Source organism: Dipteris shenzhenensis, chromosome 26, assembly GCF_047967505.1.
Source record: "Dipteris shenzhenensis isolate YYH24624 ecotype China chromosome 26, Dip_SZ_1.0, whole genome shotgun sequence".
Taxonomy (NCBI): Eukaryota; Viridiplantae; Streptophyta; class Polypodiopsida; order Gleicheniales; family Dipteridaceae; genus Dipteris; species Dipteris shenzhenensis.
This window is the reverse complement of record NC_141621.1, coordinates 24,320,570-24,334,854: the sequence shown is the minus strand read 5'-3', so window position 1 is coordinate 24,334,854 and position 14,285 is coordinate 24,320,570.

Below are 14,285 nucleotides of genomic sequence, written 5' to 3'. Positions count from 1 at the left end.
GGATTTGGTGTGTTATATGCAGTGTAGGTAACATTCTTCTGTCCTTCTAATAGTTTCATCTCTATGAACCATGCCTGATGCTTTGTCATGTGAGATGATGCCCCGCTGTCGATGTACCAAGGATCTTAATCTACTTGATCGACTTGATAGCTGAATTCCCCTTTCGAATTGCAATCAATGTCAAGATACACTGTATCAGTCTTTTGCATATCCTTGCTTGCAAGAAACATATTCTCCGGTTCGTTGGCATAATGACTTTGACTTGAATGTCCACCCCAATGATTTTCTCTTCCTCAAAATTTCCCTTGATTGCTGTTGGATTGACCGCCTTGGTCGTACTGCTTCTTGCGGCAATATCTTTCATAGTGTCCAAACTTATGACAAAAGCTGAATTGAATGTTTGACACGTTGCTAGATGCACTCCCTCGTCCTTGGAATGTTCCTCTGTTGGAATTTTCCTCTTGGATTCTGATGTTGATGTTGTTGAGGATGATGCTGATGCTGACTTCTGATGACTTTGTTATTAATGATGATCACTTCATTGAAATGATCTACATTTGCCTCTAGCTTTGCCTCTTCCTCTGCTTCTATCTAGAGTTGGAATTTGTTGTTGAATGGCAATACTCTAGACTAGATTCTCATATCCCTCTCCTAGTCCATTCAGAATGACTCGAACCATTTTGCGGGATTCATGGTCTCTCTTGCTGCTGTGAGGTGATTGTTGTAATCCTTGATCTTGAGTACGTAAGCATGACTAGTTTCATTGATGTTGTGAAAACTATGGTTTATCTGGTTTCTTAGTATGAGAATCTTGGAAGTGTTCTTGGACTCGTAAAGAGCTTTGAACATATCCCATGCTTTTTTTTATGTCTTCACTATGTTGAGCTGTCCTAGCATGACATCTTGCACATTCTGCTTGATCAAATGATATGCATATTTGTCTTTCTTGTCCCATTCTTTATGTGCTCGGGCAATGGCAGGATCTACTAAAGGTGCAAACATTGGTAGTGCAGCTATCCTTGCTCCTGGTGCTGCAACAACAAGGGGAGTGGAGCTACTACTCGCTGGATCATCCAATAGTCTAGGTGTAGACCCATTGATGTACTTCCATTTGTCTTGAAGTACAATAATGGTCTCCATTTGGTATTTCCATGTACCGTAGTTGGAATTGTCTAGGTTAGCAGATGCCTCCATATTGAGGTTGCTAGTCGTAGCCATGGTGCAAGAATTGTACTCAAAGTGTTTGTGAAATCACTATCTAAATCAACTACAATACACTGACTATATCAACTGCAATTTGAACTGTCAATGAAGATAGAATTGCAATATATAATCCAATCTATTACAAGGCTTGTGGAAGCAGCTGCTTGTAGGATGAGGCTTCATAGTAGCTGAAGGTTGCCGGTTGAAGCCTGAGTTGAAGCTAGCTAAGGATGGACAGACGGGTGCTTGCATCACTTCTAGTCACCTATGTCAATGGCACCTTTTGTTGAGTCGAGGCATTCCAATTTGAAGCTTGTTGCTTGAGATAGACTCTCCTATCTCTCTGAGAGCTAGCTCTCCCTCTCAATGCAAACCTTTCTCTCTCACTCGAAGGACAAAGGAAGAAGAACACTCTCTCTCACCATAGATCTCTCAACGAAAGGAATGCAATGAATGGAATTAAGAATTGAATGGAATCCTCACAAAGAACTCTCTATGCCCAAAAGTAATGATGAAAATTTTCTCTCTCTTATTGGAAACCTTTCATCAACAGAATGAAAGTATGAAGCTCTTTCTCTCAATCAATCACACTCTCACGTGGATCACAATGCCTCAGCAGAAGGCAAGGCAGCTCTGATACCATGACAAAAATATGAAGAAAGGAGAGAGAAGAGTGGAGATGAGGAGAGAGGGCACAACTAGAGAGCACACCACAAATGACTAGCTATACACTAGATTTAGTTGAAAATGTAGAATATATACAAACCCTTTTAGGGTTAGGGTTAGGGCATCTAACCCTTTTCTTTATAGCACTCTATGTGTTAGTGCTATGCACAATATTGAACACATGATGTTGCATGCTTCAAAGAACTCGTCAGCACGCAAGAAGGAAGGGTGGGTTGTTGATTTGAGTTCAAGTGTATATTTGCTTGCTTCAGTTATTTGTGGTGATCTACAAGAGTTTTGGGAGATCATAGACATTTAGGTTGTGTCTTTGGACTTTGTGGCAATAGCCTATGCATAGATGTGGTAGCCAATTTGCGCCAGGGTTTTGGACTTTGTGGTAGTAGCCTGTGCATAGATGTGGTAGCCAATTTGCGCCAGGGTGGCCAATTTGATTAAGAGGAGTTTCACCAACTTTTTGGCTCACCTGAGAGATTCTAGGTGTTCATGTTGACTGCTAAGAGGCTTTGTTGCCTTCTTGATCTCATGTGAGGTGTTCTCTTAGCACTTGTTATTGCACGCAACCCTCCTTGAGCCACTTGTCACGATTCTATAAGTTGATGGTCATAAAGATCTAATGGTGTGGAATTTATGCTTTATTGGGAGGTGTTTGTTATTTAAGGATTAAGAGCCCTTTTCTTTTTACTCTATTCATCATCTTCCAAGCGAGTGATTTTATGGCCAATTGACCGGTACTTGGATAACAAGTTAGATGCAGCTAGCAATCACCATCTACTATCATCAACAAAAGAGGCATGGTGATTTTATCGTTGTTCAACTACGATTACGACTATTGACATTCAGGAAATATGTTAGTATCTTATTCATTTGCGAGACTTATTCTCGATGCTATTCTCAATGTTCATATACTCAACACCCAGGGAAGGGCCCGTTCCTTGGGATTATAACTCTTTGGGGAAGGAAGCGCGACCGCCTCCCTACCCACACTATGTGTGGTTCTAATAATTATTTATTATATATTATCATATAAATATTTTCAATTGCTCATCCATTCAAAATTTCTTGTTTTCAATATGAATTCTTACAACATTCCTCTTTTTTTATGCATGTTCTTGATGCAAAGGATGAAGGAAAGCCAAGCTGGATGCAAGATTGAAAGATATTGACACCTTTAAAGACCATATTAGATAAAGTGGGACAAAAGTTTCATTTTGGGAATTCCAAATTTGGGTGGATTTCATTAAATTTGGGAAATGTTTAATTGATCGTGGGAATTTTGCCAATATTGAAAATTTTGCGGTTATTTGGAAATTCCAATGATTATGAAAAACTTCATTAGTTGTGACACCTTTTATTGGGTATAACATCTGGAACAAAAAATTTGTGGGACAGAGTTTGAAAATCATGAATTTGGTGGTGTTAATTAAAACCATTTGGGGACGACAGGGATATTTTACTTGAGGTGTTAATAAACACCAGTTGGTGGTGTTAACAAACATCGTGCAAAGTGAACCACTAGAAACAAAGTAGTTGTTGGTGAAACATAGGTTTTGAAAATTGCCATATTAATAATATGCAAATATGCATCGAATCACATAAGATCACAACAATTGAGAAACATCACATGAGAGAACATATTACACTGGAAGTTTGGGAGATCAAGAAGGAGAAAATCATCCCCATTTTGTATGCTCCAATACCAAGCGGCTCTCCTGTGCTTTGATACATACACTCTGTGGAATCTTAATCTTCTTGGGTCTATTTATGGCTTTTGATGTCCACGACCAGACTACCACATCAATACACCCCCATACCTATGGATCCAACCTATTCTCTGCCCAATACTTGTTCGAGTAGTCAACATAGGCATCTGCATCACTGAGCCCCTTTCTCTTAACCGATGGTGCCCAATACTGAATTAATAACTTCTTGAAGTTGGGAGATGCAGCATCCATCTCAACACTTGCTATGAAAACCCCAAGCTGTATGGGGTATATAGGATCTGATGGCCTCACCAAGACGAAGTCACCTTGCTTAAAATCCACCATTGGTCTAAAGTCTTCCCTTGCCTTACCTTTTAAAGGCCTTCAATAGTAATCATTATGTTCCTCATAGCCTTGGAACTCATTAATGCAGGCATCTATATCATCCTCCTCATCAGGTAACTGTGTTCTTGGCAAAAAATCTCTATACACTCCTATCTCTGAGATGTTTTCCTATTTGAGCTCACCGATTATGTTTTTCCAGTAGTCTATCATTGGCCTAATGTAGGACCCTGGGGTGCCAACTCCCTTTAGTAAGAATAGCTGTAAAAATTGTGAGTATGAGATGAATTTAACAATATGCCATGAGTAAAAGTTAGTCAAATTAGCATGATTATGTTCTACACCAAAAGAGCTTCAAATATGTCCTTACATCTTGAAATTTGGGTAACACATGAAAAAGTTACATGATTTTGAAAGGAGTTGGGTATTTATATTTTAGTGTTTTTTTTTAAAAACCCTGCCCATCCAAAAGATCTCCCCCTTGGGTATAGGGAGTGCCTCCAGGGGCTCCCACCCAAGCTGGCTACCGATGGGGGTGAGAAGCCATTGTTATGGGAGCATGTTTCCGCCCAAAGTCCATCTATTCATTTCCTAAGCTAGGTATCTTAGGCTTAAATGTTCCAATGAAGGATGGCTCTCCCTTGATGTTCTCTCCATTTGGATTGTTCATTTTATTGATGTTTTTTCCCTTGGTTCTTTTGTTAATAGAAGATTTCAAAAATGGCTAGCAAGGGAAAGAGAAAGGGTCAAGAGGTGTGAATTTATGATGGGGTTAGTTCTAGAAGACGATAGTATTTATATATATACAATAACAAACTCCAAAGGCTCCCTAAAGTGCATTGTTTTGTGAACATCTAAGGAACAACTTTTGAAGATGTGGCACAAGTTAAGGAGATGGAGGATACCAAATTTGAGAAAGATAACCTTCCTTGTCTCAATATTCATACATTGGGTGGCACCATGTATCAGTTGGATCCTTCTTGTTTTGATCATGCGAGGATGAATACTACTGGAGAGGACACAATGATAACTAGGGGTTGAAATATTGAGCCGAAAATTTATACCAACCAATAGATATTAGAAGGCTTTGATCTGGTAACGAAATGGATAAAGCGAGACAATAAAGAGAATAGAAAAGTTTCTAAAAGAACCAAGAAAAACGATGTTGAGGGATCAAGCTCTCAAGTGTCACACGACACAGTGAAAGAGAAGGCTACAGGGATTGGTGAGGAGGAAACAACAAATGAAAAGGAAAAAAGGTCAGATGGAACAACAAACATTGGGGATAAACATGATGTAGAAGTTTTTCTTTTCTTTTTTTTGCAAAGAAAGGAACCTTCTATTAATGCTTGAAAGACTTCATACAAAACAGCAACCCCGAAGGTGCTGAGTTTGGAAAAAAACCAAGAAAAGGCTGAAAGAAAAACCAGCCTTTTCTAAAGAAACCCAGCTCACTACTTAGGGGATCTCTGGTACTGGGGCTAACAGCCAAGTGGGGGGACTATACAACCAGCGAATCCCTCACGAAGTGAAGATGTAGAAGACTCCCACAAGCCAAGCCTTGCAGAATCGAGCACGCCTCACAATAGTCGCTCTAGAGCCTGGAGTCCAATGCTCCCAGGTGGAGCGTAGAGTGTAGATGATATCCTACCAGATGGCGACCATGGTAGCCGAGGGTGAAACCGGCCATCACGAGACTACAACAACGAGCCACCCAAATGTCCCACGCAATGATACTGGCTACCACCTCCCAAATGCTATCCTCCGGAGGAGAAAAGGGAGCTAGGCTACTATCAGAGGCACTGCCTCATGGAGCGCTATCCTTTGAATGCTCTGACCTTGTATTCAGTAGGCTAGGGAGATCTCATCAATCTGGAACGTGTGTCCTCCCTCCGTCAACTAGGCCACCATCCCCAAGGTGTAGTCCCTTTGAAGACTCGTCATGATGCTGAGGGCGTCCATCCAGATCCTCTCTGCTCTATGACAGCTCCAAAGGTAATGCGGAATCGTCTTAGGGAAACCACCAGAGCAACAATGGCACTTCCCCTCCACGCATCTGCTCCCATTTCCCCCATCTCCACCTCCGTAGGAGGTTCCTCAGCCTCCCTCCCCTCCCCTACTTCGACATCTCTACCAGTAGAGGCAAGGGTAAGATGACATCCCCTTCTGCTCCACTGCAGCATCAGGCCCACATCTCCGTCCTCTAGGTTAGTCACCCCCCACCTCCAGCTTGGGCGCCCCTTATCGCGGGACTTCTAGAGGTTGGGACCCTGGAATTACCTGGAGATCCCAGGGTCCCAACCTCTTATGATCCTGCAGCCATGGAAGGGGGTTTTGATCAGCGCAGTGGGCTCTTAGACAAACCCCGTTTGGAGTTTGCCTCCACAGGGTTGGAGAAGTGGACCTCGGAGGTGTTTGATGCTATTATGGGAGATCAAATTTCACACATGATGGACGAGTGGATGGGAGCACGGGGACTGGATCTTTGGTATGCCCATGGTGCGGAGGTGAATTTTTAGTTGAGTTTCATGCGAGAGGAGCCAATGTGTGGTCTGGTAGTAGGAGTTATCACATTGCCGCTTGAGGCAACGGTGGATCATGCATACTACTGGCCCCTCCAGAAGTGTGTGGAGCGGTTCGGGGTGGAAGTATCCTTCATGATGAAGTGGGCACGGAAGATTGGCATTGAGCCAGTATCCACCCTAGTATGTCGTCGCACCGACACGGACTATTCACCCTCCAAACCCCTGGCAAAGTCACATAAGGCACTCTTTCTGGAAGAGGCACCCACTCACAAGAGAGCCTTGTTCTCTGCACCCCCGTCCTCATGAGCTGGACCATAGTCAATTAGAACATGCACGGGCTCCACGACTATGCTCGTAGCCAACCGCAGTACGTGATACTCTAGTTGGAGTTGCAGAGGGCAGTGGCAGGGTGGACAATGGAAATCCTTTTGATCCAGGAGCATATGTTCTCAGCAGCAGTAGACATCAAACGTTGTCACCACCTCCCAGGCCGAGGTCTGGAGGAGTGGTCCCCTGTAGTAGGACAAAGCAAAGGGGTTTGCATCTCGGTTTCACAGACTTTGGCTCTAGAGGTCTACGATCAGATCGAGATTATCCCATGACAGGTAGTTTGGATGGGAGTCAAGACGGGAGAGTCCAAGATTGGGATCCTGAACGTGTATGCCCAGCGTCGTGCAGACAGCACCGCTCAGCCTTTTGGAGGAGGTTGACAGAGTGTCTTCCGGATGTAGACTCCTGGATTGTTGGAGGGGACTTCAACAACCTAGAGTTTGGGGAAGACAAGCAGGGAGGCACCTCCTTCTCTGAGATGCCAGTAGTAGAGCGTAGCACCTGGGAGTCGTTCATTTTCATGATCAGTGGGGCAGGGATTTGTGGCGAGAGCCAAATTTCAGTAGGATACTTGGCAGTCTCCTCTTCTCTTTCGACAGAGGAGACACGATGGACTACTTGACAGACTAGACCATTTCTACGTTTGGGATTAGGCACTACACAGAGGCGGCTCTACCAAGATTTTGGCAGGTACCACAATGTCAGACCACTCTCCTGCAGTAGTAATTTACTTGGATCAGCATCGCCGAGGTCTCCCCTAGAAGGGGGTCCGCATTCCAGAGGACCTCCTGCAGAACGACGAGATCCAACAAATCATGGTAGGGATTTGGGAGCAGTCAAAGATGACACCGGGCGAGGGCTAGGCTTCATAAGTGGTCGATGCGATCCAGTGGAGCAGTGAGGAGTTACAGGCTCATGCCCTTAGGCAGAGGAGGATGCTTCAGGAGCGTGAGCAAGCTTTGAGGAGAGACCTTGCCTCCATAGATTGGAGCAGGACACATGCAGGTTCTTAGTGGCTCAGTGACAGGTTCGAGAGCGCTTGCCTTGAGCTTCAAGACACAGAGATTTGATGGGTAGCGTTTTCCTATCACTCTTCTCGGGCCCGATGGGTATAGTAGGGGGACAGGATGACGAAGCAGTTCTTCAAGACCACTGGGCCCCAATTGACAGGCACATAGCTGCACTGTCTCCGAGATCCACAGGGCATCATGCACATTGACCCATAGGAGATATTAGACCTGACCATAGGTTTTTACAGCCAGCTCTTTTAGACGGAGAGGATACTCCAGCTGGTATAATGGCCCGAGAGGTAGTTTGGGATCACAATCTGGTAGAAGTCTCGTAGGATTTTTGCAGCAGGGCAGCCTGGAGGAACCTTTCACAGATGAGGAGCTCTGGGAAGCCCTCAAGGCTCTCCTGATCCACAAGTCTCCTAGTGAGGATGGCTTGACTCCGGCCTTCTTCCGAAACTTCTAGGAGATTATCTCCACCCCCCCTTTTCGAGACTAGCATGCCAGGAGATTTTCGACACAGGCTCCCTCCCTCAGTCCTTGAGCAAGGGGTGGATTTGTTTGATCCTGAAAGGGGGAGATAGGTCAGACATCCATCAGTGGAGACCGATCACTCTACTTGATACCGCTTACAAGATCCTCGCCAAGGTCTTGAGCTTGTGTTTATGGCCCCATCTTACTGACATCATCCACAACACATAAACGGGGTTTGTTTAGGAGCGCAGCATCCTTGACAACATCTTCACTTTTTGGGAGGCTGTGGATTGGTCCAAGGAGGAGTGACGGCCGATGTCCATCCTTCTCTCGGATTTTAGAAGGCCTTCGACAGGGTGGAGTGGTCCTTCTGGAGGGCACTGTGAAGAGGTTGGGTTTCTCAGATAGATGGGTCAGAGGAGTTTCAGCGCTTTATGCGGGGAGCTAGCCTGATACTTATCGGAGGTCACATGAGCGAGGCCAGGGATGCCCACTCACTCCCTTCCTCTTCTTGTTCGTGGCGGAGGCTTTGGGCTACTACTTGAGATCACAGGTGGTGGGCCTCACAGGGTTGAGGCTCCCAATCCGATAAGAGGAGGAACTGCTTGACTCTAAGTTTGTAGATGACACGGCCTTGTATGTTGAGGGCACCACAGTGAGTTTGGAGAGAGTTAGGGGAGCCCTGACTATCTACTATGAGGCCTCGAGTGCACGGATCAATTGGACAAAGTCTATAGGTTTCTTTACGGGCTATGAGGAGACAGAGGAGATCCGTGAGTGGGGGAGTGATTTTGGCTTCAGATGGATACTGTGGGGCCAGACAGCGAGATACCTCGGTTGCCAGGTTGGTTTTTGACATTATAGCAGCAGCAGCAGAGAAGTAGATCACCCGGGTCCTTGAGAGTATTCAACACAAGCTTCTCTACTGGAGCTCAGCCAAGCTCTCCCTAGCATGGCGTGCCTTAGTGGAAAACCAGGTGGCTTGGTATATCGCCTCCTACTGGTGCTTTCACAGAGGATGCATTGGGTAGCTTTGACGGTTGGTTCGAAACTTCCTTTGGGCAGGATCAGATGGCACGTGGAATACTAGAGCCCAAGTTGCTTGGTAGACGATGATCATGCCACAGGCACTGGGAGGCTTGGGTATCATAGATCCAGAGATGTAGAGTAGAGCCCTTCTGGGCAAGTTGGTTGTTCGCGGCCTCACCCCAGGTGCAGAGCCTTGGAAGCTCCTCTTACAAAGAGGGCTTCTCAATCAGGAACACCCCATGCACCAGAGGACAGTGGCAACCTTCACACAGGTGGATCTTCTCAGAGGCCCCCCTTACAGAGAAGGGCTCCCCCTTGATGTGGAGCCTTCACAGGGTCTGGCAGAGACTAGCATAGGGTCTCATTCGTGCTCCGCCCAGATGCATAGAGGAGTTCGAGCATTAACCCGCTATGTGGAGCCTAGATATCCGAGATCAAGAGGGGCATATGCTTGGACAACGGATGCACATTGGTTGGGCACAGCAGGACAGTGGTGCCGTCGGGTCTTTTGACAGATGGAGCAGATTATCCATGGAGGCAGAGGCGAGGCTTGGCACCATAGCACATTTGCAAGAGGAGCAGGGAAACAGATGAGAGAGATCGACCTAGCCATCCCCGAGTCTCAGTGGGAGGGACTTCGCGTTTGGAGGGAAAAAATTTGGTTGGGGCAGTTTTCTTGGACTGGTGTCCCTTTGAGGATGATAATGCAGCAAGGTAGCACGTACCCTGGATTCTACTGCATAGGATGTGGAGGCCCAATTCATCCGCTCATTAGAGAGACCCTGAGATGGATGGGAGTCTTGATGGGATTCACTGGCAGATGATCAGAGTGGTGGGACGTTTAGGAAAGGAATGGCACATTGACCCTCCTAGTATTTCAAAGTAGGATGCCCCCAGATGGCACCTCTGGCTGTGGGAGGGTAGACACTTGAGGGAGGTCTAGTGGGACCCGAGTGGTTCTGGCCCTTTAGGGGCGGCCTTGCTGAGCAGATGGATGAGATGCCCTTCTTTTCGTACACCACACGGATTGGCAGGAGGCTTCAGATGGACTCTTCGAGGTGGACCCCCTTGAGGGAGCAGCATTGGGTGACCCAAAGAGTGCCTTGGGATGTCCGTTCTAGCTTTTGGACACAGTTATGGTCCAATTTGCGATCGAGGAAGATATCCTACTTCTTTTGGCTAGCTGCCCACAGAGGCTTGCCCATCGGACCGTGATTAGAGTGGGGGGAACCCAGGGGGGGAGTGGAGAGGAGGGGGGGAGGGATCTAGAGGGGGAGGGGGAGGGGGGGGAATAGGGGTGATCATAGGCTCCCCTTGCTTATTAGGCTTGCTGGGGCTCTAGATCTGCTCCTCCTCAACTGCTATCTAGCTATCGTCTGCCATTGCCACATCAAGAACTCCTAAGGCTTGCTGCCTGATGTGAGGGTGGATGCGGACGCTCAACCTCTACCACGTGAGGATCATCTGGTTGGGCGGGGGCCCCTTCTATTGAGGGAGGTGGATCCCCATGCAAGGGCTCTTGCTGCTCCTCCTCAGGTGCCTCATGGACAACCTTGTCTCTCTCTCTGCATTTGGCCCTCTGCATGCGGTGCTTGCCAGCCTGTTTGCTTGGTTTCTTTTTCTTTTTAACCTAGGTCCAGTCCCTTTCTGAAGGGGTCACCCAGGGGGTCTGAGACTCTTGCTGCTTCTGTTTAAGGGAGCGTGGGACTCTGGTTTGTTGGCTTTTCCTACTCTGCTGGGGAGGGGGGGGAGGCACTCGACCATGGCCACGGGGGCAATCTCTAGCTAGGTGACCCATTTATTTGCACCGAAGACACTAGCCTGGTAGCCCAAAAATCTCCACATGATGTGGCGAAGTGTGTCCCATTCAAGGGTCTCTAGGAGGATCAATTCTGGGAGGGACTTTGGGCTCTCAACCACTAGTCTGATCCTGGGGATCCCGTCATTTGCTATAACTGAGGCGGCAAACTCTGGTGGGGACTCGAGCACGGTGCCAAATGCCCGATCAATGGAGGGGAGGATGGCTTGATACTCCTTGGGGAGCCCTGGGAAGCGGAGCGTAACCAAAAAACAGGGAACATGGTGTGTCATATCCATGTCCTCCACTGTAAACCCATGATACCAAGGAAAGAGGTAAAATAGATGCGGGCCAAGAAGGATGGGGCTTTGCTCCACGAATGTGGAGGTGAGATTAACTAGATGAGGAAAACTCCTCTTTTATAGATGGTGACCTCGTGGATATAGTCACCCTCTAATGTCAAGCTCACCTGGATCCACTCTCACACCTATCTCCATGTAGGTGTGAGGCCCACAATTCTGCCCACCATGAGCACCTTGTCTTGGAGGGATTGAACTGCCTGATGTACCTGTTGCTTGTCAGCTAGGGAAAAAAAAACCTTAACGGCTGTGGGATTCAAGGGTGTTCCCATAGAGCCCCTCTGGCTAGACCAAGAGTCACCACCAAGATTTCATTTCACCTTAACAAGCACAAATGATCCCGCTGCAGGGAGGAAGAGGAGAAAAAAGGGGGGGTGAGGAAGAAGGGCATCCGAGGGGAGGCAAAGGCGAGGCGAGATGAGGTGAAGAGGTGGAGGAGAGAGGTGGAGAGGGCGGAAGAGCAAGTAAAAGGAAGAAGGGGAGCGAGAGAAAAGAGGGAGAAGAGAAGGAGAGGAGGGAGTGAAGGAGCGGAAGGAAGGCGGGGGAAGAGAGCCTACGGGAGAGGGAAGAGGGGCAGAGAAGAGGGCGAGAGAGGTGGGGGAGGCAAAGGGGAAAGATGAAGGGGGAGGCGAGATGGCGGGGGGAGGTGCGATGGCGGGGGAGGCAAGAAGTCGGGGGGAGGTGAGGAGGCGGAGGGGATAGAAGGTGGGGAGGCAAGATGGCGGGGAGGAGGAAGGGTGGAGTGGGGGCGGAGGAGTAGCGCATGAGGGTGGATGCGAGGTGGAAGGGCGGCAAGGGGGAGAGGTGACAAGGCGGAAAGGGGCAGGGCAGAGGAGCAACGGTGGGCAGTGGGGCAGCTAGGAGGCAACGGGCAGCCAGCCCATCGCGGACGTAGGGGGGAACTCACCCGCTCAACTCAACTCAATGTTTCTATTGCTAAGTCAATCCAAAGTGTGTAGAGATATTCAATGATATGGTGGTGTAGGAGAGACTAGGACTTATAGTCTCCATGATGTAGAAGTTAAAGATAAAGAAACAAGTGTAGGAGGAAACGAGGGAGGTGTAGAAATAGGCACAAATTGTGGGGGTTAAAGGCCACTGTACCTTAACCCTGGTTATGTACAATACTCAAACACATATATATATATGGATGACATAGAAGATTAGGGTGTTCTGCACCCACCAAAAACTTGTGTGACTCTCTCTTCTGGCTCTTCCTCTCTCTCATCTTCTTCCATTCTGCTTCCGTTGATGAGATCTCTCAACTGGTATCAGAGCGCGGGTGTTCTAGCTGAGCCCAGGTGTGAGCCTGGAGCCCAAAGCCCATTGGAGGGTGTTGGAATTTGTTGTGCACCGCCCTAGAAATTGTTATAAAGTGTTTCTTCTTTCATCTCTTCGCACGAAACTCTTGCTACTACCAGAACCACCACTACCCAAACAGTCCTTCTTATTTTGCTTCCTCTGCAGAATCTGTAATTACTGATACACCACCACCCAAAACAGCTCCTCCTCTTGCTTACTCTTTGCTGCTCTCGCTAACCTCCTTGATATCCTTGTCCAATTCCAACCTCCATGCCATAGCTTTCACAACTAACTTGAAGCGTTGGGTTAAAATACGGCGTGATGAGGCTAAGCAATCGCAATGATTGTGATTATTTGGCAACCCATGCTTTTCAACAAGTAAGCTTCCACTTTGCAGGATGGAAAGGATCGATTTGTAGGGGACGAGAGACACTCTTCCTTCTTACAAGTTCTTTGCCACTACTGCCTCTCTCTGGAATCACATTTGCACTTTACCGCCCAATCCATATCTTTTTCGTTCCCACTATAAGATGGAAGAGAAGCTGAGAGGGAGAAGAAGATGGTGTTTAAGATAAGCTTCAAGGAAGAAGCAATAGTAGAGCATGAGACGCAGAGTCACGATGAAGACTACTATGACTAAGAGGAAGAAGAAGAGAAGGAGGAGGGGAAAAAGAGCCAATGCAAGATAAGTTACAAAGCAGAAGTTTCGATAGTTTTGTGCCGTTTGAGGAAGGAGGGTTTTCTTGGCATGGAAGCAGATTCCATTAGGGCCAAAAAGCCGCAGCGGGATGAAAGGAGACAACCATTGAAGAGAAGAAGAAGAATGAGGCGGTTATGATTATGTAATGTTGTGTTATTATATTGTAACCCAAGGGTTAAGAAGTAGACACATGGCTCAATGAGAAGCTAGAATTTCTTTTCATTCCACAATGCTACCTGCCTAAACAAGTGCATTCCATTGTCTTGCGTACCCCACAAGAACACAACTTTTTCAGCCTTTACGTCCTCAGCAGTTTTAGAATACAGCAAATCTGCAAAGGAGATGGGATTCTTGTCGCCATCCTCTAGCCAAAAATTATCCATAGATTCGGGTACTAACTCGTACTCATCCTCTGAAGAATCGTCTGCCATTTAATCGATAGTCTACAACCAGAAGGAGTGGTCACAGCCAAAAGGAGCTTCACAGCAACAGCGCGATTAGGAAGCTAATGGGAAACCTTTGCCTTCCCATCAATATGATTAGCGAGCCTATGATGCATGAATGGTGATGGTGAGGGCAGGAACCCACGGCAGGGGCGAAGGACCAATAGAGATCTTGCGAGGGGAAGGATGCGAATGGAGCAAGCATGAGCAAGAGCTTTGTGAAAAAAAATTGATGGCAATAGTGAACGAGATGGGTTGAGGAGGAAGTGGGAGGTGATTACGATGTGGATGAGGATGCTGCAAGCACCAGAGGGGCTGAGGGCGACGAGGTTGAGCAGAAGGGGCTGAGGGCAAGGTTGAGCGGAAGGGGCTGAAAGCTTAAG